This window comes from Sprattus sprattus (genome assembly GCF_963457725.1).
Source record: "Sprattus sprattus genome assembly, chromosome: 4".
In the NCBI taxonomy this organism is placed as follows: Eukaryota; Metazoa; Chordata; class Actinopteri; order Clupeiformes; family Clupeidae; genus Sprattus; species Sprattus sprattus.
Genome location: NC_137923.1, coordinates 783,824 through 810,757, shown reverse-complemented (window position 1 = coordinate 810,757; position 26,934 = coordinate 783,824).

The window sequence follows — 26,934 nt, the reverse complement described above, 5'->3', positions numbered from 1 at the left end:
CCGGTACTCCAGGGGGCGGACCTCCCCCGCCGGCAGGCTCGGACTTGTCAGGGGGCCGGTCGTGGTCCACGGGTCCCCTGCCACACTGCTCACCCGGAGCACATGCCTCACGGTCTCCGGTCTACCGCCCCCGGACCGTGGGCAGATGGGGCTCTTTGCCGTGCCCCGGGGATGCATCACGGCCCTGACCGGTAGGGCCTCATGGGCCGCCCTCCACGACAGTTCCCTCTGTGTTTTCTGGAGTGCGGGGTGGGCCATAACGTGGCTCCCCTTCTCCTGGTCCTGCACAAGGGGAAAAAACATTTCAATATTTTTTAAAAACAGTGCCATTTGTGTGGAGGGCAGTGTCCTAAAAACAAGTGGGGGGGGTCTGGGAGGCCCTTCCAGCTGGACGGTTCTTTTTTGCCAGCCTCTCCCGATCGGACCCCCACTGCGATAAAACCACCGCCCTCTCCAAGCCTAAAAAACAAACTCTTGTGGGGGTTAAAAGCAGGGTAGAGTGAAGGAAAAGTTAAAACATTCAATCCTATAAATAAAATTGAAGTTAAAACCTTACCCCCATACTCACCCTCCACCTCCAATGACCCCCTTAAAAAAGGCTTCTTAAAAGGCACATATATTAAAATCATATAGAGATCAGGGGTCGATCTCTTGTGACACCAGCTCCTCCTTGATCCCCATTAGTATAGGGTCTGGAGGTTCACTGGTGTCTCCCGCCTCAGGCTCCACAGAGGGAAACTCTTGCAGAGCCCTCGGCGAAGATGTTTGTAGTGCATCAGGTAAAAGGTGTCCCTCATGGAGAGCATCAGCGTCGAACAGACGGTTCAAGTCTTCCGAATCGGAACTACTTGGACGCTGTATCAACCGCTTCTCCACTGGCATCTCTGACAGAGGAGACTCTCTAGGTCTTTTATGAACCTGTGCACTCGGGAGTGAGCAAACAACTCTACTCCCGCTGGAGGCCACACTCGCATCCGAGACAGTTAGGAGTGCGGAATTATCTTCCTCACTCAATATCTCCTGTGTCTCGGAGGGCGCGGCCTCCTCCCCTCCTCCCTCTTTCTGTAGCTCCGCCCCCATGTCAGTTTCGCACACCAGTACCGCCTCCAAAACTCCGCCCTCCGCTTCCTGGCCCCGCCCTGGGGGTGGGCGGGAATCTCCCGCCATTTCCCCAGGGTCCGCCTCCTTCTCCCTTTCCGGTTCTTTCTCTTTCGTTTGTTTGCCATGCGGCGGGGCGGCCATTTTGGGGCCCATTTTTGCTATGTTGGCAAAAGATTTCGGGCAATCTCTGAAAAGATGGTTTGAGTCATTACAGAGATTGCACTTTCTGCCATTGGGACAATTTTCAAACAAATGCCCAATTTCTCTGCACTTCCCGCATACAACTTCCTTACATGCCTCTACCAGGTGCCCAGCTTTACCACACCTGCGGCAAAGTTTGGGCATTCCCTGGTAGTAAATGTAACCACGGTTTTCACCTAACACTATCATGGAAGGTACATGTCTTAGGCCCTGGAACCCGCTTGGATCTTCCCATAGTTTTATGGGAACTTTCCAAGCGCAGTTCCAGATGCCGTCCTCATCCACCTCCTTCATAGGTTGGCCCCGTACCGTGCAAAATTTACCCAGCCATACTACAATGTCTTCGCCACGTACGGTTTCATTGAACATCCGGACAATAACCCACTTCAGGGAGTTGTCCATCAGTTTCTCCACCTTAAACATGGCGAACTGGGCCTTTTTTAATTCGTATCTTAGCCAGAAGTCTGCTAGCATGGAAGCTGTGCTGAAACTGACATCAAACCCCTTTTTCTGGGGCAGAGCTACAATACAATTCAGGTCAGAGGGTCTAAAACTGAGGGTTTTTTGGAGAAGTGACCTCGAGAAGTCCAACCGGGACAACTCGAGAATCACTCCCCTCACCTCAGTAAATAAAAACCGCACGCTGTGGTGCCTCCGCATGCCGGCACGGGCAGCCGGCATGGTGGAGACACCAGCAGCTGTGCTACTGCTAAAACTCTAAAAACTAGCACAAATAAATAGCTAAAACAATAAATACAATAAATACTAAAACGCTTTAAAAAACACTAAAACCCAACAGTGATAAACGAAATTGCACCTTACCTGATATGTGGTTTCTCTTCTCCTTGGCTAGCTCGAACGAAAATCCTGAGGAGAAGAGGGAACCACTGAAATCCTGGAAACGGGGCCAAAAGCCTACTGGCAAGACTCCACCTCCAGAAGCCGGACCGATGCAATCTCCTCCCAGGTGCTGACGATCTCAGCCACAAAGACAGAGATCACGCCGCACCAGGGAGCGATCACTATCTTAGCCAAAAGGCCGAGAAGCGATAACCCACAACTGCACCTGGCGCGGGGGGGCGTTCTGGGCCACGAGAGGCTCAGCCGTGGGGGCCCTGGAAAGGGGCCACTTACTGGGGAGACTCCAGAGTAACAGGGATCAACCAGCCAGAGTAACAGAGATCAACTAGGCAGAGGAACAGAGATCAACCAGGAGAGATCAACTAGAAGAGATCAACTAGCCAGAGGAGAACAGGACAGACTACAAACTTGACTTTAGACAGGTAGGTGATGCTCCGCCGAAGCAGAGCTTCCAAAAATACCGTAAACTCGGGGGTGTTCCCCTCCACGGAAATCTTTAGTAAAAGGCGAAAGATTTGTACGAGTTGAAGAGAAACCCGAGCGTGCCTTCCACACGGCCTCTGGCCCGGGGGCTCGTAAGGCGCCGGGCGCGGCCCTCACGGTGTGTCTGTCTGTTGCAGGCACTGGAACTGCGTAGACGTGGCTTCTGGACACTCAACTATCAAACGAGCAAACACACACACACACACACACACAATCAATCAGTCAGTCAGTCAGTCAGTCAGTCAATCAATCAATCAATCAATTGCAATCTTGTTTTTGAAAAAAAAAAAAAAAAAAAAAAACAGGATTTATGCATGGATTTATGTCTTTCATTATTTATTTATTTATTTATTAGAAAGGAGGGGAAACTCACTAGAGGACTGCAGACTGGACACAGGCGTGGAAAAGTTCTCGGCTACTGCTCCTGGAAGACAGAGCGCTCCTTGGGCAGCAGGCAGCTGCATTGCATCATGGGTAATCATCCTGTTTTTAGACAAAGAAAGGAGTGCACCGTTCCCAGTGGCACTGCAATACCGGGTCGATGCGTGGAGCGGACGGAGCAAGCCCCTCTTCCGACTCCCTGTTCAAAAAATCCATTTAATATATAGTCCTCGGGTAGAGGACGTATCAGATATTAAACTGATAAGAACAGATTTTTCTTTCGAAAAATTTTATTGTCACGATTTCGTTTACAAGTTCATTTCATTTACATTGTTTTTCATTTTCATTTTCGTTTTCATTGTCATTTCTCACTTATACATACATATATATACCCATATACACAAATACATACATTTGTTTTTTTCTTTTTTTCCTTATACATTGGTATTGTTTTTTTCCATACATCGTTTTCCATACATTTTTCTTTTTTCTTTTTCTTTCACAGTCTTTTTGTTTTTGTTTTTCTTTCACAGTCTTTTTGTTTTTTTCACATTTCACACTTCTTTACAAGTCATTTTTTCAATAAATATGTTTAAAACAGAGTGTGTGTGTTCTGTGTAAAAAAAAAACCCGTGAAGTGTATGTAAAAGAGTCCATGTATGTTAAAAACCAGTGAGTGGTAAAAATAAATAAATAAATGAAACCAAACAGTAAAAATCTCCTCATGCAGGACCTCGGGTGAGCCACCTCCCTTCTGGCTCCACCCCGCCCTCCATCACACAGCAAGGTTGCCGCTTCAGACGGCCCAGCGGAGACCCTCACCCTACGCCCGCTGCTCCATCCCTCTGATGTATTTCGTCTCTTTGCGGGGGGGCGTCGGCGGGAATCAGCGACCGTGGTGGCTCGGACCCCCCTGCGTGGGACCCCGACCCCCTCCGATTGGCGGTGCGCGGCGCCTCCTCCTGCGCAGATGTCACCAGCCGCTCAAGCGCATGGAGGGGCACCGTCACACGCTTCCCCACCAGCAGGTTTCTGGAGGTCCACAATGCGGTCTTCACCCTGTTTAGGGTGAGCCAGAGCGCAGCAAAATCCACGGCTGGGAGCCTCTGCAGCCTCTGACCCACCCCATGTACCGCTTCCCGGTACTCCAGGGGGTGGACCTCCCCCGCCGGCAGGCTCGGGCTTGTCAGGGGGCCGGTCACGGCCCACAGGTCTTCTGCCACACTGCACTCCCAGAACACGTGCCTCACGGTCTCCGGTTTCCCGCACCCGGACCGTGGGCAGATGGGGTTTTTCGCCATGCCCCGGGAGTGCATCACGGCCCTGACCGGGAGGATCTCGTGGGCCGCCATCCACGACAGATCCTTCTGTTTGTTCTGGAGGGCGGGGTGGGCCACGTTCCTCCACACCTGTTTGGCCTCACGTGTTGTGAGGCCAGGAACGGGGCTCACCTTCTCCCGGTCCTGCACAAGAGAGACAAGCATTTTAGAATTTGTTAAAACCGTGACAGTCTGCCCCTCCAAATCATACTGTTTTAAAAACTTCTTAATAAAAACATACTGGGGGGGCAGGTTAAAACTAACTGGACAGGTCAGACTGGGTCTTAAAACTTTCAGTTGTCTTAGGTACGACCCCATCCAGAATCTGGCTAGGGCCGATGTTTTATTTTCTCTGGATGGGGCCGTCGCATATTTGATGTGGAGGGCGGTGTACTTGGATCCTAAAAACAGGTGGGGGTCTGGGAGGCCCTTCCCACCGTTCTCAGGGCGCTTTTTGACAGTGTCTCTCTTTATCCTCTCCCACTTAGACCCCCACAAAAAGTAAAACACCGCCCTCTCCAGTCCTAAAAGAAAAGAGCGGGGGGGGCTAAAAACAGAACAGAGGAGTAAAAGCAGGGGTAAAATAACTGCTTTTACGATTAAAACCTTTCCTTCCACTGTCAAGTCTCTAAGTCCCCAGAACCCAAGTCTTTGCCTAACTGTCCCTAACTTGTCAGTCCAGTTCCCTCGTCCACCACCCTCTTCGTCAAATTTAATACCTAAAATCTTGATGTCCCTTATTTTAAAATCCAGATCAAGTCCAGTCGGGACGCCACCCCATGGTCCAAAGAGCTGGGCCTCGGACTTGCTCCTGTTGAGCTTAGCGCCCGAGGCCCTTCCATACCGTTCAGTAGTTTCCATGGCTCTTTGGACCGATGAAAAGTCAGTGAGTATTAGGGTGACGTCGTCCATGTATAAAACACTACTTACCTGTAGACCACCTGGGATCTTGAGACCCCTGATCCATTGATCCTTTCTCAAGAGCTGTGCCAGCGGTTCGATGCAAGCAACGAACAGGAGTGGGGATAATGGACACCCCTGGCGGACGCCAGAGCGAATATTAATCGCTTTTGTGAAATGCCCATTAACACGAATTTTGCTGTAGATGTCTCTATACAGCAATCCCACCCACTCTACAAACCTCCCTGGAAAACCCATTTTTCGCAGTACCTGAAACAGGTACTGGTGCGAGACCCGATCAAAAGCTTTCTCAAAGTCTAAATTTAGGACTATCAACCGAATGTTTCTGTCTCTCGCGAAACAGATGGCGTCACGTACCAGCACTAGGCTGTCCGTGATCCTCCTTCCAGGCACGGCACAGGCTTGATCCGGGTGGATCAGGTCCTCTAAAACAGTCGACATCCTAAAACTTAAAATTTTGCTAAAAAGCTTTAAGTCAAAATTTAAAAGTGTTATTGGTCGCCAGTTTTGTAAGTCAGTCCTGTCGCCCTTTTTGAATAAGAGCGACACTATCCCTACTCTAAAGCTGTCAGGTAAAACTTTCAAATTCTTGAATTCATTAAAAACGGTCACTAGGTCCGGCAGTAAAATGTCTAAAAAGGTTTTAAAATACTCCAGGGGAAGCCCATCCTCTCCTGGAGCCTTCCCCTGTTTAAAACCCTTAAGACAATTTGTTGTTTCTAAAATACTGAAATCTTGTTCTGAAACCCCGGAGTGTCCGTCTAAAACTTTATCCAAAGAATTTAAAACTTCCCCAGGGGCCTCCTCATGCACCCGTTCCCCATACAAATCCGTATAAAACCCCTCAATCACCTCTAAAATGTCCTTATCTGTATTAAAAACATTGTTGTTGTTTTTAACTGAGGTGATTGACCCACCCCGTGTCACTGTTTTCTTAAAAAAATAACGGGTGCATTTTTCACCTTCATCGAGATCTCTCTCTCTGGATCTGAGGATGACCCCTTCAGCCTTAATATCGGCTAAAACCTTCATTTCCTTTTTAACTTCTTTCACTTCGTTAAAAAAATCAAAACCATTGTTGCACAGGTTAAAATAGCGCTGCAGTCTTTTTTGCAGCCCCACCATGCGTCTGCTTTCCCTATCTTTCTTTCTTTTTCCTTTTTGTTTAAAAAAAGTCGTGGTGCGTCCCTTCACCATCTCCCACCACTGTGCTCTTGTGTCATGTGAGTCTTGGAGGGTCTGCCAGAGGCCGTACTGCTCCCTGTATTCTCTCACCACTTCCTTGTCTTGCAACAGGGAGCAGTTTAGCCTCCACAGACCTCTCCCTACAGTCACACCTGTGGGGAGTGAAAGGGTGCAGGAAAGCATTAAGTGATCTGAGAAGAAAAGGGGGGTTAATGTAGCATCGGTTGACGGGCAGTCTCTTGAAAATAAATAGTCTATTCGAGAGGCTCTGGTACCATCACCACTGAACCAGGTGAAGCCCTCCTCTCTTTGATGCAAGGATTTGTAGCAGTCAACTAATTTAAAATCCTTTACTAAACCCTGTAATAAAACCGAAGTCTTGTCCACCCTAAAATCCTCACCTTTCCCTTTCCTATCTAATCTACTTAAAACACAGTTAAAATCCCCTGCTACCACTAGGGGAGCCCTACCTAGCATGTGGGGCTGCAGGTCTTCTAAAAGCTTGTGTCTTTCATTTTTTTCCGTAAAACCATATACATTTAAAATGTTAAAATCCCTATCTAAAAACGTCAGGTGGGTTAAAAGGGCCCGTCCAGGTCTCACCACCGTGCTGCCCTTCACCAAGATGTGGGGATTCTTGATAAGGATGCAGACCCCGTCTGCTCTGTTGTAGTTGGAGCCGCTCCATATGGAGGGTCCCGGGGTCCACATCTGTTCCCACCTAGTGTATTTTTCCAAGAAGGGCAGAGAGCACTCTTGCAACAGAAAGATATCTGCGCTGAGAGTGCTCAACAGGGATAATATGCTCTGTGCTCTTGTTTTGGCTCTTACACTCCGGACATTTATTGTCGCGATTGTAAGGGTCATTGAGCAATATGGTTAAAAAGACACAACATTTTAAACAGCAGCATTATTTAAAATACACATAGGGATCACAAAGACGTGATCTCCTGTGACACCTGCTCCTCCTTGACCACCATTGATCTAGGGTCTGGAGGTTTGCAGGTGTCTCCTGCCTCAGCCCTCACAGAGGTAATCTCTTGTGAGGACTTACGAGGCGTTGATACTCTAAGCGCATCACATAAATTAAAAGACTCCTCAATGGGTTGAGCTTCATCGATCACCAGACGGCGCGAGTCTTCCAGTGAGGAACTCCTCGCCCGCTGCTGTCGATGCTTCTTCCCCCGCCCAGGGGCAGGGGGAGACTCCAAGGGCCTTTTTAATGGTTGCGCGTTTGGGAGTGAGAGAAACTCTTCACTCCCGCTGGAGGACACACTCACCTCCGGCACCGTTTCCAAGGAGGAGACAGACTCCTCCTCCTCCTCCTTCTCCTCCTCCTCCACCACTTCCACCTCCTCCTCCTCCACCACTTCCACCTCTGTCTCCTCCTGTACTCCTGCTGGGGGGGTGTCCTCCAGCACCTGCACTTCCTCTACCGGGGTATCAGCTTTGCCTCCTGTACCTTGGCCCGCCCCTGAAACCCCAGGGGCCGCCTCCACCACCACCTCCACCTCAGGCTCTTTTTCATTTTCCGGGCCCTGTGGCACGTCGGCCATTTTGGTGGCCTCCGCACCATGCGGCGCGGCGGCCATTTCGGTGGCCTCCGTGCCATGCTGCCCGGCGGCCATTTTGGTGCCCTCCGGACCATGCTGTCCAGGTGGCTTTTTCATTTTGTTGGCATAACTTGCAGGGCAATCTCTGAAAAGATGGTCAAACTTACCACAGAGATTGCACTGTTTGCCATTGGTACACTCTGCATAAGTGTGCCCAATTTCTCTACACTTGTTACACACAATTTCTGGGCACCCGTCAGCTAAATGCCCAAATTTGCCGCACTTGCGGCAGAGCTTGGGCATACCCTGGTAGAATATGTAGCCACGGTTCTGGCCCAACACAATCATTGACGGTATTTGTCTCAGGCCTAGGTGACTGCTCAGGTCTTCCAATTGTTTAATTGGAACTCTCCATGAGCAGTTCCAAATGCCATCCTCGTCAAATACCTTGACTGGTGGGCTTTTAACCAGGCAATATCTAGCCAGCCAGACATGAATGTCTTCTCCCGTCACCGTTTCATTAAACATTCTAACAAACACAACCTTCTGTGAATTGTCAGTAAGTTTCTCCACTTTAAACATGGAGAACTGGCCTTTAGCTACATCAAAACGGGCCCAGAAACTATTTAGCAACATAGCAGAGGCAAAGCTAACGTCAAAACCTTTGTTCCCCGGTAGGGAAACAATGCAGTTCAATTCTTGTGGGGTAAAATTGAGGGCCTTCTGAATTAGCTTCCTGGAGAAGTCCAACCGGGACATCCCCAGGAGCTTGCCCCCAAACTCCTTAAAAACAAAGCGCACACTGTGGTGCCTCCGCACGCCGGCACTGGCAGCCGACATGGTGGAGACACCACCAGTGAGGCTAACTGCTAAAACCACTAAAAACTAGCCAATAAATACTAAAACAATAAATAAATAAATACTAAAACACTTTAAAACTTTAAAAACCAGACAATGAAGAATAAAAATTGCTCTTACCTGCTGTCGTGGAGATGTTATTCCGTCGAGATGAGCCCCAATGCACGAGGACCCAGGCCAACTGCCTAGGACCCGATCCCGGTCAGCTAGGACAAGTTCAATATACTCAGAGTGCTTTTGATCAATATCACAAGGACAAGGATCTAGCCACACTCTGAGCGATCGAATCTTAGCCAAAAGGCCGAGAAGCGATAACCCACAACTGCACCTGGCGCGGGGGGGCGTTCTGGGCCACGAGAGGCTCAGCCGTGGGGGCCCTGGAAAGGGGCCACTTACTGGGGAGACTCCAGAGTAACAGGGATCAACCAGCCAGAGTAACAGAGATCAACTAGGCAGAGGAACAGAGATCAACCAGGAGAGATCAACTAGAAGAGATCAACTAGCCAGAGGAGAACAGGACAGACTACAAACTTGACTTTAGACAGGTAGGTGATGCTCCGCCGAAGCAGAGCTTCCAAAAATACCGTAAACTCGGGGGTGTTCCCCTCCACGGAAATCTTTAGTAAAAGGCGAAAGATTTGTACGAGTTGAAGAGAAACCCGAGCGTGCCTTCCACACGGCCTCTGGCCCGGGGGCTCGTAAGGCGCCGGGCGCGGCCCTCACGGTGTGTCTGTCTGTTGCAGGCACTGGAACTGCGTAGACGTGGCTTCTGGACACTCAACTATCAAACGAGCAAACACACACACACACACACACACAATCAATCAGTCAGTCAGTCAGTCAGTCAGTCAATCAATCAATCAATCAATTGCAATCTTGTTTTTGAAAAAAAAAAAAAAAAAAAAAAACAGGATTTATGCATGGATTTATGTCTTTCATTATTTATTTATTTATTTATTAGAAAGGAGGGGAAACTCACTAGAGGACTGCAGACTGGACACAGGCGTGGAAAAGTTCTCGGCTACTGCTCCTGGAAGACAGAGCGCTCCTTGGGCAGCAGGCAGCTGCATTGCATCATGGGTAATCATCCTGTTTTTAGACAAAGAAAGGAGTGCACCGTTCCCAGTGGCACTGCAATACCGGGTCGATGCGTGGAGCGGACGGAGCAAGCCCCTCTTCCGACTCCCTGTTCAAAAAATCCATTTAATATATAGTCCTCGGGTAGAGGACGTATCAGATATTAAACTGATAAGAACAGATTTTTTTTTTTTCTTCATCAATTTTTATTACAAAAAAACCATGTTACATTTTAACACGAAACCACAAAAACCACAAAAACCATCACCCAAAACCCAACCCAAAGTACATCATAGCCTCTCGGCCTTCCTCAACTTTCTCAAGTCCTTCCGGGCCTTCTGCCCGTCCATCCGTGCAATTGCGTCCGACATTGCCCGAGACGACTGCCATATCTCCGGCCCCGGCACGTACTCCTCCTCACTTTCTGACGAGACAGTGAGGTCCAGCCTCAGACCCCTGCTCAGGACCGCTATCCCCGCCTCCATCCTGTCGACGCTCCGCCTCGCCTCCTCGTGCTGCTCCTGCAGGTCGATCACGGTGAGCATCGCCCCTGCAGAGCCCACCGCCGCCGGCAGCGCCTCCTCCAGCATCTCTGCTGCCCTTTCCTCCGCCGACCGCCGCGGCACCCTCTCCATTCTGGACTGCCGCCGCTCCAGCCTCCCGACCACCGCCACCGACTCCTCTGGCGTCTCCTCCGCCCCCGTCACCTCCTCCGCTACCGACTCCGGCGTCTCAGCCACCACCGTCACCTCCTCTGCCGCTGCCTCCTCGGCTCTCTCCCTCCTCTCCTTCCCAGGGGGAGCGCCGGTTTCCTCCTCCTCTCCCGAGGACGCCGCGAGCGCCCTCTTCGGCGCCGCCCTGCCCTCGGTGTCCGCCTCTCCGGGGTCGGGAGTCGACCCCCACTCCATCGCGGCCTCCACCTCTTCCGGGGCGTCCACCGCATCCAGCCCAGCGAGCTCCTGCAGCGGTTCCGCCAACGTCCCCGCCACCGCAGTCGCCGACTCCCTCTCGTCCTCCGTCGCCCGGTCCGGCGAAGTCGCCGGGTCCGCCGCCACCGCCGGCGAAGTCACCTCGCCCCCGACCTCCGCCGTCGCAGTCGCCTGGTCCGGCGAAGTCCCCCGGTCCGGCGAAGTCGCCGGCGCTGCCGACCCGACCACGGTCCCCGACCTCCTCGCCGCCGCCACGTCAGCCCAGCTCCTCGTCCTCGCCGCCGCGTCCTCGCGCCGGCTCCTCGTCCCGGTCCTGGTGGGGCACTCCCTGGAAAAATGCCCCGGCGAGTTACACAGGGAACAGACCAAAGGTCTGCCCCCGCACTCCCTCCTGGTGTGCCCCACCTGCCCGCACCTCCAGCACGCCCGTGGCTGCCCCGGGTACTCCAGCCTCGCCCGGTTGCCCCTCGACCCGACGGCGATGAAGCTGGGTGGGTGTATCACCTCCCCAGGGCCGCCACCGGGCACGGGACGCAGTTTGACCGCGTAGCGCCGCTTGCAGCACCACAAGCCGTCTGCGTCCCTCACCTTCGTGCCCCCCCTCACGTCCTCGAAACACACTTCGAGGGCCGCGAGGGCCTCCTCGTCCGTGACCCCTGCACAGAACGTGGTCAAGGTGAGTGGGACATGCCGCCGCTCATAGAGAGGCACCAGACGGAGCCCCTCCAGAACGGCGACGGGAGCCTTTTGGCCGCCCCACTCACCCACCAACGCTAGGCAGGTTGACGTTGCCCCGAACGTCACGTCGGCAAACCCTGCCGACGTGTAATCCTGCATGCAGGTGATCGCCGCCAGCTGGACGCCGAAGAAATCCATAAGGATCTCCCGGACGACCAGCCGGCGGTCGAACCTGGCCCTTGTCCGCAGCAAAACCTCCTCCGGCGCCTCCGAATCGATGATGATTCGGAGGGTCCTGTCACTCCCTGGTTCCGGCCTTGGCCCATCACGCCCATGACTCCATGAAGCCATGCCCCTTCTCGCACTTCTCGCAAAGACCCAACAAGTAACTGCAAGATACAGTACTACACTTGATCTTAGCCAAAAGGCCGAGAAGCGATAACCCACAACTGCACCTGGCGCGGGGGGGCGTTCTGGGCCACGAGAGGCTCAGCCGTGGGGGCCCTGGAAAGGGGCCACTTACTGGGGAGACTCCAGAGTAACAGGGATCAACCAGCCAGAGTAACAGAGATCAACTAGGCAGAGGAACAGAGATCAACCAGGAGAGATCAACTAGAAGAGATCAACTAGCCAGAGGAGAACAGGACAGACTACAAACTTGACTTTAGACAGGTAGGTGATGCTCCGCCGAAGCAGAGCTTCCAAAAATACCGTAAACTCGGGGGTGTTCCCCTCCACGGAAATCTTTAGTAAAAGGCGAAAGATTTGTACGAGTTGAAGAGAAACCCGAGCGTGCCTTCCACACGGCCTCTGGCCCGGGGGCTCGTAAGGCGCCGGGCGCGGCCCTCACGGTGTGTCTGTCTGTTGCAGGCACTGGAACTGCGTAGACGTGGCTTCTGGACACTCAACTATCAAACGAGCAAACACACACACACACACACACACAATCAATCAGTCAGTCAGTCAGTCAGTCAGTCAATCAATCAATCAATCAATTGCAATCTTGTTTTTGAAAAAAAAAAAAAAAAAAAAAAACAGGATTTATGCATGGATTTATGTCTTTCATTATTTATTTATTTATTTATTAGAAAGGAGGGGAAACTCACTAGAGGACTGCAGACTGGACACAGGCGTGGAAAAGTTCTCGGCTACTGCTCCTGGAAGACAGAGCGCTCCTTGGGCAGCAGGCAGCTGCATTGCATCATGGGTAATCATCCTGTTTTTAGACAAAGAAAGGAGTGCACCGTTCCCAGTGGCACTGCAATACCGGGTCGATGCGTGGAGCGGACGGAGCAAGCCCCTCTTCCGACTCCCTGTTCAAAAAATCCATTTAATATATAGTCCTCGGGTAGAGGACGTATCAGATATTAAACTGATAAGAACAGATACTACACTTGATCTTAGCCAAAAGGCCGAGAAGCGATAACCCACAACTGCACCTGGCGCGGGGGGGCGTTCTGGGCCACGAGAGGCTCAGCCGTGGGGGCCCTGGAAAGGGGCCACTTACTGGGGAGACTCCAGAGTAACAGGGATCAACCAGCCAGAGTAACAGAGATCAACTAGGCAGAGGAACAGAGATCAACCAGGAGAGATCAACTAGAAGAGATCAACTAGCCAGAGGAGAACAGGACAGACTACAAACTTGACTTTAGACAGGTAGGTGATGCTCCGCCGAAGCAGAGCTTCCAAAAATACCGTAAACTCGGGGGTGTTCCCCTCCACGGAAATCTTTAGTAAAAGGCGAAAGATTTGTACGAGTTGAAGAGAAACCCGAGCGTGCCTTCCACACGGCCTCTGGCCCGGGGGCTCGTAAGGCGCCGGGCGCGGCCCTCACGGTGTGTCTGTCTGTTGCAGGCACTGGAACTGCGTAGACGTGGCTTCTGGACACTCAACTATCAAACGAGCAAACACACACACACACACACACACAATCAATCAGTCAGTCAGTCAGTCAGTCAGTCAATCAATCAATCAATCAATTGCAATCTTGTTTTTGAAAAAAAAAAAAAAAAAAAAAAACAGGATTTATGCATGGATTTATGTCTTTCATTATTTATTTATTTATTTATTAGAAAGGAGGGGAAACTCACTAGAGGACTGCAGACTGGACACAGGCGTGGAAAAGTTCTCGGCTACTGCTCCTGGAAGACAGAGCGCTCCTTGGGCAGCAGGCAGCTGCATTGCATCATGGGTAATCATCCTGTTTTTAGACAAAGAAAGGAGTGCACCGTTCCCAGTGGCACTGCAATACCGGGTCGATGCGTGGAGCGGACGGAGCAAGCCCCTCTTCCGACTCCCTGTTCAAAAAATCCATTTAATATATAGTCCTCGGGTAGAGGACGTATCAGATATTAAACTGATAAGAACAGATACTACACTTGATCTTAGCCAAAAGGCCGAGAAGCGATAACCCACAACTGCACCTGGCGCGGGGGGGCGTTCTGGGCCACGAGAGGCTCAGCCGTGGGGGCCCTGGAAAGGGGCCACTTACTGGGGAGACTCCAGAGTAACAGGGATCAACCAGCCAGAGTAACAGAGATCAACTAGGCAGAGGAACAGAGATCAACCAGGAGAGATCAACTAGAAGAGATCAACTAGCCAGAGGAGAACAGGACAGACTACAAACTTGACTTTAGACAGGTAGGTGATGCTCCGCCGAAGCAGAGCTTCCAAAAATACCGTAAACTCGGGGGTGTTCCCCTCCACGGAAATCTTTAGTAAAAGGCGAAAGATTTGTACGAGTTGAAGAGAAACCCGAGCGTGCCTTCCACACGGCCTCTGGCCCGGGGGCTCGTAAGGCGCCGGGCGCGGCCCTCACGGTGTGTCTGTCTGTTGCAGGCACTGGAACTGCGTAGACGTGGCTTCTGGACACTCAACTATCAAACGAGCAAACACACACACACACACACACACAATCAATCAGTCAGTCAGTCAGTCAGTCAGTCAATCAATCAATCAATCAATTGCAATCTTGTTTTTGAAAAAAAAAAAAAAAAAAAAAAACAGGATTTATGCATGGATTTATGTCTTTCATTATTTATTTATTTATTTATTAGAAAGGAGGGGAAACTCACTAGAGGACTGCAGACTGGACACAGGCGTGGAAAAGTTCTCGGCTACTGCTCCTGGAAGACAGAGCGCTCCTTGGGCAGCAGGCAGCTGCATTGCATCATGGGTAATCATCCTGTTTTTAGACAAAGAAAGGAGTGCACCGTTCCCAGTGGCACTGCAATACCGGGTCGATGCGTGGAGCGGACGGAGCAAGCCCCTCTTCCGACTCCCTGTTCAAAAAATCCATTTAATATATAGTCCTCGGGTAGAGGACGTATCAGATATTAAACTGATAAGAACAGATACTACACTTGATCTTAGCCAAAAGGCCGAGAAGCGATAACCCACAACTGCACCTGGCGCGGGGGGGCGTTCTGGGCCACGAGAGGCTCAGCCGTGGGGGCCCTGGAAAGGGGCCACTTACTGGGGAGACTCCAGAGTAACAGGGATCAACCAGCCAGAGTAACAGAGATCAACTAGGCAGAGGAACAGAGATCAACCAGGAGAGATCAACTAGAAGAGATCAACTAGCCAGAGGAGAACAGGACAGACTACAAACTTGACTTTAGACAGGTAGGTGATGCTCCGCCGAAGCAGAGCTTCCAAAAATACCGTAAACTCGGGGGTGTTCCCCTCCACGGAAATCTTTAGTAAAAGGCGAAAGATTTGTACGAGTTGAAGAGAAACCCGAGCGTGCCTTCCACACGGCCTCTGGCCCGGGGGCTCGTAAGGCGCCGGGCGCGGCCCTCACGGTGTGTCTGTCTGTTGCAGGCACTGGAACTGCGTAGACGTGGCTTCTGGACACTCAACTATCAAACGAGCAAACACACACACACACACACACACAATCAATCAGTCAGTCAGTCAGTCAGTCAGTCAATCAATCAATCAATCAATTGCAATCTTGTTTTTGAAAAAAAAAAAAAAAAAAAAAAACAGGATTTATGCATGGATTTATGTCTTTCATTATTTATTTATTTATTTATTAGAAAGGAGGGGAAACTCACTAGAGGACTGCAGACTGGACACAGGCGTGGAAAAGTTCTCGGCTACTGCTCCTGGAAGACAGAGCGCTCCTTGGGCAGCAGGCAGCTGCATTGCATCATGGGTAATCATCCTGTTTTTAGACAAAGAAAGGAGTGCACCGTTCCCAGTGGCACTGCAATACCGGGTCGATGCGTGGAGCGGACGGAGCAAGCCCCTCTTCCGACTCCCTGTTCAAAAAATCCATTTAATATATAGTCCTCGGGTAGAGGACGTATCAGATATTAAACTGATAAGAACAGATACTACACTTGATCTTAGCCAAAAGGCCGAGAAGCGATAACCCACAACTGCACCTGGCGCGGGGGGGCGTTCTGGGCCACGAGAGGCTCAGCCGTGGGGGCCCTGGAAAGGGGCCACTTACTGGGGAGACTCCAGAGTAACAGGGATCAACCAGCCAGAGTAACAGAGATCAACTAGGCAGAGGAACAGAGATCAACCAGGAGAGATCAACTAGAAGAGATCAACTAGCCAGAGGAGAACAGGACAGACTACAAACTTGACTTTAGACAGGTAGGTGATGCTCCGCCGAAGCAGAGCTTCCAAAAATACCGTAAACTCGGGGGTGTTCCCCTCCACGGAAATCTTTAGTAAAAGGCGAAAGATTTGTACGAGTTGAAGAGAAACCCGAGCGTGCCTTCCACACGGCCTCTGGCCCGGGGGCTCGTAAGGCGCCGGGCGCGGCCCTCACGGTGTGTCTGTCTGTTGCAGGCACTGGAACTGCGTAGACGTGGCTTCTGGACACTCAACTATCAAACGAGCAAACACACACACACACACACACACAATCAATCAGTCAGTCAGTCAGTCAGTCAGTCAATCAATCAATCAATCAATTGCAATCTTGTTTTTGAAAAAAAAAAAAAAAAAAAAAAACAGGATTTATGCATGGATTTATGTCTTTCATTATTTATTTATTTATTTATTAGAAAGGAGGGGAAACTCACTAGAGGACTGCAGACTGGACACAGGCGTGGAAAAGTTCTCGGCTACTGCTCCTGGAAGACAGAGCGCTCCTTGGGCAGCAGGCAGCTGCATTGCATCATGGGTAATCATCCTGTTTTTAGACAAAGAAAGGAGTGCACCGTTCCCAGTGGCACTGCAATACCGGGTCGATGCGTGGAGCGGACGGAGCAAGCCCCTCTTCCGACTCCCTGTTCAAAAAATCCATTTAATATATAGTCCTCGGGTAGAGGACGTATCAGATATTAAACTGATAAGAACAGATACTACACTTGATCTTAGCCAAAAGGCCGAGAAGCGATAACCCACAACTGCACCTGGCGCGGGGGGGCGTTCTGGGCCACGAGAGGCTCAGCCGTGGGGGCCCTGGAAAGGGGCCACTTACTGGGGAGACTCCAGAGTAACAGGGATCAACCAGCCAGAGTAACAGAGATCAACTAGGCAGAGGAACAGAGATCAACCAGGAGAGATCAACTAGAAGAGATCAACTAGCCAGAGGAGAACAGGACAGACTACAAACTTGACTTTAGACAGGTAGGTGATGCTCCGCCGAAGCAGAGCTTCCAAAAATACCGTAAACTCGGGGGTGTTCCCCTCCACGGAAATCTTTAGTAAAAGGCGAAAGATTTGTACGAGTTGAAGAGAAACCCGAGCGTGCCTTCCACACGGCCTCTGGCCCGGGGGCTCGTAAGGCGCCGGGCGCGGCCCTCACGGTGTGTCTGTCTGTTGCAGGCACTGGAACTGCGTAGACGTGGCTTCTGGACACTCAACTATCAAACGAGCAAACACACACACACACACACACACAATCAATCAGTCAGTCAGTCAGTCAGTCAGTCAATCAATCAATCAATCAATTGCAATCTTGTTTTTGAAAAAAAAAAAAAAAAAAAAAAACAGGATTTATGCATGGATTTATGTCTTTCATTATTTATTTATTTATTTATTAGAAAGGAGGGGAAACTCACTAGAGGACTGCAGACTGGACACAGGCGTGGAAAAGTTCTCGGCTACTGCTCCTGGAAGACAGAGCGCTCCTTGGGCAGCAGGCAGCTGCATTGCATCATGGGTAATCATCCTGTTTTTAGACAAAGAAAGGAGTGCACCGTTCCCAGTGGCACTGCAATACCGGGTCGATGCGTGGAGCGGACGGAGCAAGCCCCTCTTCCGACTCCCTGTTCAAAAAATCCATTTAATATATAGTCCTCGGGTAGAGGACGTATCAGATATTAAACTGATAAGAACAGATTTTTTCTTTCGAAAAATTTTATTGTTACTATTCGGTCATAGCACTTTACATTTCACTTCATTTTCTTTCACATTTCATTTCGTTTCATCTGCATTTTTTTTTTTTTTTTTACATTTTTACATTTTAAACACCTTTCACAATTTTGTTTCCACACTGTTTTACAAATCATACTTTTCCTGAATAAATAAATACATTTTTTTAAAACAAGAGGGTGTGTGTGTGTGTTCTTTTGTAAAAAAGAGTCCATGTCGTAAAAAGAGTCCAACACGGTGAGCAGGTAAAAAACAGGATGACCAATCAATAAAAAACAATAAATACATTCGTGAAACATTAAAATCTCCTCATGCAGGACCAGGGTGAGCCACCTCCAGGCTGGCTCCACCCCACCCTCCATCACACAGCAGGGTTGCCGCTTCAGACGGACCAGCGGAGACCCTCACCCTACGCCCGCTGCTCCATCCCTCTTTGTGTTGTCTCTTTGCGGGGGGGCGTCGGCGGGGATCAGGTACCCGTGGTGGCCGGGACCCTCCTGCGTGTGACCCCGACCCCCTCCGATTGGCGATGTGCGGCGCCTCCTGCAGCGCAGATGTTTCCTGATGGCCCCAGCCGCCGCGCGCGTGGAGGGGCGCCGTCACATGCTTCCCCACCAGCAGGTTCCTGGAGATCCGCAAGGCGGCCTTCACCCTGTTTAGGGTGAGCCAGAGCGCAGTAAAGTCGGCGGCTGGAGGACTCTCCAGCCTCTGACCCACCCCATGTACCGCTACCCGGTACTCCAGGGGGCGGACCTCCCCCGCCGGCAGGCTCGGACTTGTCAGGGGGCCGGTCGTGGTCCACGGGTCCCCTGCCACACTGCTCACCCGGAGCACATGCCTCACGGTCTCCGGTCTACCGCCCCCGGACCGTGGGCAGATGGGGCTCTTTGCCGTGCCCCGGGGATGCATCACGGCCCTGACCGGTAGGGCCTCATGGGCCGCCCTCCACGACAGTTCCCTCTGTGTTTTCTGAAGTGCGGGGTGGGCCATAACGGGGCTCCCCTTCTCCTGGTCCTGCACAAGGGGAAAAAACATTTCAATATTTTTTAAAAACAGTGCCATTTGTGTGGAGGGCAGTGTCCTAAAAACAAGTGGGGGGTCTGGGAGGCCCTTCCAGCTGGACAGTTCTTTTTTGCCAGCCTCTCCCGATCGGACCCCCACTGCGATAAAACCACCGCCCTCTCCAAGCCTAAAAAACAAACTCTTGTGGGGGTTAAAAGCAGGGTAGAGTGAAGGAAAAGTTAAAACATTCAATCCTATAAATAAAATTGAAGTTAAAACCTTACCCCCATACTCACCCTCCACCTCCAATGACCCCCTTAAAAAAGGCTTCTTAAAAGGCACATATATTAAAATCATATAGAGATCAGGGGTCGATCTCTTGTGACACCAGCTCCTCCTTGATCCCCATTAGTATAGGGTCTGGAGGTTCACTGGTGTCTCCCGCCTCAGGCTCCACAGAGGGAAACTCTTGCAGAGCCCTCGGCGAAGATGTTTGTAGTGCATCAGGTAAAAGGTGTCCCTCATGGAGAGCATCAGCGTCGAACAGACGGTTCAAGTCTTCCGAATCGGAACTACTTGGACGCTGTATCAACCGCTTCTCCACTGGCATCTCTGACAGAGGAGACTCTCTAGGTCTTTTATGAACCTGTGCACTCGGGAGTGAGCAAACAACTCTACTCCCGCTGGAGGCCACACTCGCATCCGAGACAGTTAGGAGTGCGGAATTATCTTCCTCACTCAGTATCTCCTGTGTCTCGGAGGGCGTGGCCTCCTCCCCTCCTCCCTCTTTCTGTAGCTCCGCCCCCATGTCAGTTTCGCACACCAGTACCGCCTCCAAAACTCCGCCCTCCGCTTCCTGGCCCCGCCCTGGGGGTGGGCGGGAATCTCCCGCCATTTCCCCAGGGTCCGCCTCCTTCTCCCTTTCCGGTTCTTTCTCTTTCGTTTGTTTGCCATGCGGCGGGGCGGCCATTTTGGGGCCCATTTTTGCTATGTTGGCAAAAGATTTCGGGCAATCTCTGAAAAGATGGTTTGAGTCATTACAGAGATTGCACTTTCTGCCATTGGGACAATTTTCAAACAAATGCCCAATTTCTCTGCACTTCCCGCATACAACTTCCTTACATGCCTCTACCAGGTGCCCAGCTTTACCACACCTGCGGCAAAGTTTGGGCATTCCCTGGTAGTAAATGTAACCACGGTTTTCACCTAACACTATCATGGAAGGTACATGTCTTAGGCCCTGGAACCCGCTTGGATCTTCCCATAGTTTTATGGGAACTTTCCAAGCGCAGTTCCAGATGCCGTCCTCATCCACCTCCTTCATAGGTTGGCCCCGTACCGTGCAAAATTTACCCAGCCATACTACAATGTCTTCGCCACGTACGGTTTCATTGAACATCCGGACAATAACCCACTTCAGGGAGTTGTCCATCAGTTTCTCCACCTTAAACATGGCGAACTGGGCCTTTTTTAGTTCGTATCTTAGCCAGAAGTCTGCTAGCATGGAAGCTGTGCTGAAACTGACATCAAACCCCTTTTTCTGGGGCAGAGCTACAATACAATTCAGGTCAGAGGGGCTAAAACTGAGGGTTTTTTGGAGAAGTGACCTCGAGAAGTCCAACCGGGACAACTCGAGAATCACTCCCCTCACCTCAGTAAATAAAAACCGCACGCTGTGGTGCCTCCGCATGCCGGCACGGGCAGCCGGCATGGTGGAGACACCAACAGCTGTGCTACTGCTAAAACTCTAAAAACTAGCACAAATAAATAGCTAAAACAATAAATACAATAAATACTAAAACGCTTTAAAAAACACTAAAACCCAACAGTGATAAACGAAATTGCACCTTACCTTAGATGTGGTTTCTCTTCTCCTTGGCTAGCTCGAACGAAAATCCTGAGGAGAAGAGGGAACCACTGAAATCCTGGAAACGGGGCCAAAAGCCTACTGGCAAGACTCCACCTCCAGAAGCCGGACCGATGCAATCTCCTCCCAGGTGCTGACGATCTCAGCCACAAAGACAGAGATCACGCCGCACCAGGGAGCGATCACTATCTTAGCCAAAAGGCCGAGAAGCGATAACCCACAACTGCACCTGGCGCGGGGGGGCGTTCTGGGCCACGAGAGGCTCAGCCGTGGGGGCCCTGGAAAGGGGCCACTTACTGGGGAGACTCCAGAGTAACAGGGATCAACCAGCCAGAGTAACAGAGATCAACTAGGCAGAGGAACAGAGATCAACCAGGAGAGATCAACTAGAAGAGATCAACTAGCCAGAGGAGAACAGGACAGACTACAAACTTGACTTTAGACAGGTAGGTGATGCTCCGCCGAAGCAGAGCTTCCAAAAATACCGTAAACTCGGGGGTGTTCCCCTCCACGGAAATCTTTAGTAAAAGGCGAAAGATTTGTACGAGTTGAAGAGAAACCCGAGCGTGCCTTCCACACGGCCTCTGGCCCGGGGGCTCGTAAGGCGCCGGGCGCGGCCCTCACGGTGTGTCTGTCTGTTGCAGGCACTGGAACTGCGTAGACGTGGCTTCTGGACACTCAACTATCAAACGAGCAAACACACACACACACACACACACAATCAATCAGTCAGTCAGTCAGTCAGTCAGTCAATCAATCAATCAATCAATTGCAATCTTGTTTTTGAAAAAAAAAAAAAAAAAAAAAAACAGGATTTATGCATGGATTTATGTCTTTCATTATTTATTTATTTATTTATTAGAAAGGAGGGGAAACTCACTAGAGGACTGCAGACTGGACACAGGCGTGGAAAAGTTCTCGGCTACTGCTCCTGGAAGACAGAGCGCTCCTTGGGCAGCAGGCAGCTGCATTGCATCATGGGTAATCATCCTGTTTTTAGACAAAGAAAGGAGTGCACCGTTCCCAGTGGCACTGCAATACCGGGTCGATGCGTGGAGCGGACGGAGCAAGCCCCTCTTCCGACTCCCTGTTCAAAAAATCCATTTAATATATAGTCCTCGGGTAGAGGACGTATCAGATATTAAACTGATAAGAACAGATACTACACTTGATCTTAGCCAAAAGGCCGAGAAGCGATAACCCACAACTGCACCTGGCGCGGGGGGGCGTTCTGGGCCACGAGAGGCTCAGCCGTGGGGGCCCTGGAAAGGGGCCACTTACTGGGGAGACTCCAGAGTAACAGGGATCAACCAGCCAGAGTAACAGAGATCAACTAGGCAGAGGAACAGAGATCAACCAGGAGAGATCAACTAGAAGAGATCAACTAGCCAGAGGAGAACAGGACAGACTACAAACTTGACTTTAGACAGGTAGGTGATGCTCCGCCGAAGCAGAGCTTCCAAAAATACCGTAAACTCGGGGGTGTTCCCCTCCACGGAAATCTTTAGTAAAAGGCGAAAGATTTGTACGAGTTGAAGAGAAACCCGAGCGTGCCTTCCACACGGCCTCTGGCCCGGGGGCTCGTAAGGCGCCGGGCGCGGCCCTCACGGTGTGTCTGTCTGTTGCAGGCACTGGAACTGCGTAGACGTGGCTTCTGGACACTCAACTATCAAACGAGCAAACACACACACACACACACACACAATCAATCAGTCAGTCAGTCAGTCAGTCAGTCAATCAATCAATCAATCAATTGCAATCTTGTTTTTGAAAAAAAAAAAAAAAAAAAAAAACAGGATTTATGCATGGATTTATGTCTTTCATTATTTATTTATTTATTTATTAGAAAGGAGGGGAAACTCACTAGAGGACTGCAGACTGGACACAGGCGTGGAAAAGTTCTCGGCTACTGCTCCTGGAAGACAGAGCGCTCCTTGGGCAGCAGGCAGCTGCATTGCATCATGGGTAATCATCCTGTTTTTAGACAAAGAAAGGAGTGCACCGTTCCCAGTGGCACTGCAATACCGGGTCGATGCGTGGAGCGGACGGAGCAAGCCCCTCTTCCGACTCCCTGTTCAAAAAATCCATTTAATATATAGTCCTCGGGTAGAGGACGTATCAGATATTAAACTGATAAGAACAGATACTACACTTGATCTTAGCCAAAAGGCCGAGAAGCGATAACCCACAACTGCACCTGGCGCGGGGGGGCGTTCTGGGCCACGAGAGGCTCAGCCGTGGGGGCCCTGGAAAGGGGCCACTTACTGGGGAGACTCCAGAGTAACAGGGATCAACCAGCCAGAGTAACAGAGATCAACTAGGCAGAGGAACAGAGATCAACCAGGAGAGATCAACTAGAAGAGATCAACTAGCCAGAGGAGAACAGGACAGACTACAAACTTGACTTTAGACAGGTAGGTGATGCTCCGCCGAAGCAGAGCTTCCAAAAATACCGTAAACTCGGGGGTGTTCCCCTCCACGGAAATCTTTAGTAAAAGGCGAAAGATTTGTACGAGTTGAAGAGAAACCCGAGCGTGCCTTCCACACGGCCTCTGGCCCGGGGGCTCGTAAGGCGCCGGGCGCGGCCCTCACGGTGTGTCTGTCTGTTGCAGGCACTGGAACTGCGTAGACGTGGCTTCTGGACACTCAACTATCAAACGAGCAAACACACACACACACACACACACAATCAATCAGTCAGTCAGTCAGTCAGTCAGTCAATCAATCAATCAATCAATTGCAATCTTGTTTTTGAAAAAAAAAAAAAAAAAAAAAAACAGGATTTATGCATGGATTTATGTCTTTCATTATTTATTTATTTATTTATTAGAAAGGAGGGGAAACTCACTAGAGGACTGCAGACTGGACACAGGCGTGGAAAAGTTCTCGGCTACTGCTCCTGGAAGACAGAGCGCTCCTTGGGCAGCAGGCAGCTGCATTGCATCATGGGTAATCATCCTGTTTTTAGACAAAGAAAGGAGTGCACCGTTCCCAGTGGCACTGCAATACCGGGTCGATGCGTGGAGCGGACGGAGCAAGCCCCTCTTCCGACTCCCTGTTCAAAAAATCCATTTAATATATAGTCCTCGGGTAGAGGACGTATCAGATATTAAACTGATAAGAACAGATACTACACTTGATCTTAGCCAAAAGGCCGAGAAGCGATAACCCACAACTGCACCTGGCGCGGGGGGGCGTTCTGGGCCACGAGAGGCTCAGCCGTGGGGGCCCTGGAAAGGGGCCACTTACTGGGGAGACTCCAGAGTAACAGGGATCAACCAGCCAGAGTAACAGAGATCAACTAGGCAGAGGAACAGAGATCAACCAGGAGAGATCAACTAGAAGAGATCAACTAGCCAGAGGAGAACAGGACAGACTACAAACTTGACTTTAGACAGGTAGGTGATGCTCCGCCGAAGCAGAGCTTCCAAAAATACCGTAAACTCGGGGGTGTTCCCCTCCACGGAAATCTTTAGTAAAAGGCGAAAGATTTGTACGAGTTGAAGAGAAACCCGAGCGTGCCTTCCACACGGCCTCTGGCCCGGGGGCTCGTAAGGCGCCGGGCGCGGCCCTCACGGTGTGTCTGTCTGTTGCAGGCACTGGAACTGCGTAGACGTGGCTTCTGGACACTCAACTATCAAACGAGCAAACACACACACACACACACACACAATCAATCAGTCAGTCAGTCAGTCAGTCAGTCAATCAATCAATCAATCAATTGCAATCTTGTTTTTGAAAAAAAAAAAAAAAAAAAAAAACAGGATTTATGCATGGATTTATGTCTTTCATTATTTATTTATTTATTTATTAGAAAGGAGGGGAAACTCACTAGAGGACTGCAGACTGGACACAGGCGTGGAAAAGTTCTCGGCTACTGCTCCTGGAAGACAGAGCGCTCCTTGGGCAGCAGGCAGCTGCATTGCATCATGGGTAATCATCCTGTTTTTAGACAAAGAAAGGAGTGCACCGTTCCCAGTGGCACTGCAATACCGGGTCGATGCGTGGAGCGGACGGAGCAAGCCCCTCTTCCGACTCCCTGTTCAAAAAATCCATTTAATATATAGTCCTCGGGTAGAGGACGTATCAGATATTAAACTGATAAGAACAGATTTTTTTTTTCTTTCGAAAAAAATTTATTGTCACTTTCCGTTACAGATTCACTTCTTTTTTACATTTTACATTTTACATTTTTTCACTTCTTCATTTTCACAGTTTTACAGTTTTACAGTTTTACATTTCACAGTTTTTCACCACATTTTTTGAACACATTATAAATAAATACATTACACAATTTTTGTTTTAAAACCGGTGGTGTGTGTGTATGTAAAAGAGTCTTTGTCTGTGTCTGTAAAATCCATGGGGTATGTAAAAATCCTAGAAAAAACCTGTAATCAAAATTTAAAAATCTCTCCATGCAGGACCGGGGTTCGCCACATCCAGGGTAGCGTCGCCCCCACCCCCCATCACAGCAGCAGGGCCGCCGCTTCTTGCAGCCCAGCGGAGACAAAACACCCCAAGCCCGCAGCTCCAGCCCTCTCGTGTTCTTCGACACTTGTCGGGGGGGCATCCGGCGGGAATCAGGAGTCGTGGTGGCCGAGACCCTCCTGCGTGAAGCCCCGACCCCCTCCGAATGGCCATGCTCGCCGCCTCCTGCTGTGCAGATGTTTCCAGCCGCCAAGGCACGAGGAGGGGCAGCGTCGCACGCCTCCACCAGCAGGTCCTGGAGGTCCGCAGTGCGGTACTCACACTGGTCAGAGTGAGCCAGAGCGCATGGACATCTGCGGCTGGTAGACCCTCCAGCCTCTGACTCACCCCGTGTACCGCTGCCCGATACGACAGTGGGCGGGCCTCCCCCACCAGTGGATTCGGGCTTGCCAGGGGGCCGGTCGTGGCCCACGGGTCCCCTGCCACGCTGCGCTTCCCGGAACACGTGCCCCACTGGCTCTGGTCTGCCGCACCCAGGCCGTGGACTGCACGCACTCTTTCTTGTGCTCCGGGAGCGCGTCACAGCTCCTGACCGGTGAAGTCTCATGGGCTGCCTTCCACGACGGACTCCTCTGTCTGGTCCAGAGGGCAGGGGCTCCCTTCCTCCCAGTCCTGCACAGAAGAGACACACACGAATTAAAACAGTGACCACCCGCCCATCCAGACTCCTCTGGACGGGCAGGTTAAAAACACACTTTATTTTAAAACTGGGTTTAAAATACTTCAGGGGGAGGGCAGCAGGTTTGTCTCCGCGGACCAGGTGGGGGTCTGGGAGGCTCTGCTCCTGGGGTGGCCTCTCCCACTTGGGCCCCCACCTGGCATGGTCCGCCGCCCTCTCTGCACCTGAAATTCGCCATAAAAGGGGACTAAAAACAACACATGTTAATAACAATCCAGGTAAAAGTTCTAATTTAAAAATTAAAACCTTACCTGTGATTGTTAAAAATCCCCTCAAACCCAGTTTAAAACATTTCAGAGAACAGTTAAAACAGTGTGACATCAAATGTCTATTGAAATCTGCTCTTCCTTTATCCCCACTAAACGGGGATCAGGGGGATGGCAGATAACCCCCGCCTCAGTCACCACAGAGCTGGGCTCTTGCGGCTCCTTCGGCGAGGATGTTCTGAGCGCTTGGTTTAGAAAGAAATCGTTTGGTGGAGATGTGCTGGGCGGCCACAGACGGTTCAGGTCCGCCGAGTCTCCCGACTCGGAGCTACCTGACCGCTGTTTCGCCCTACACTTCTTCCCCACCATTTCTGGCGGGGGAGACTCCCGACCTCTCTTTCCCACCTGCGCACATGGGAGTGAGCCAACTAACTCACTCCCGGTGGAGGCCACACTCACCCCCAAGTCAATATGGAGTGAGGCCACTGTGTCCCCACTCCCTTCACTCGCTTGTTCCTCGGGGGGCGTGGCCTCCATCCCTTCCTCGCTGCTCTGTGACTCCGCCCCTACATTAGCTCTGCACTCCACCTCGTTTGCCACCTCCAAGGCTCCGCCCGCCGCTTCCTGGCCCTCCCCTTCCTGGTCCGCCCCTGGGGTTTTGGCGGGAAAATCCTGCCCAGCCCCAGGGTCCGCCTCCTTCTCCCTTTCCGGTTCCTTTGTCTGAGGGCCATGCGGCCGGGCGTCCATTTTGCTAGCCTTTAGCTTGTTGGCAAAAGATTTCGGGCAATCTCTGAAGAGATGGTCTG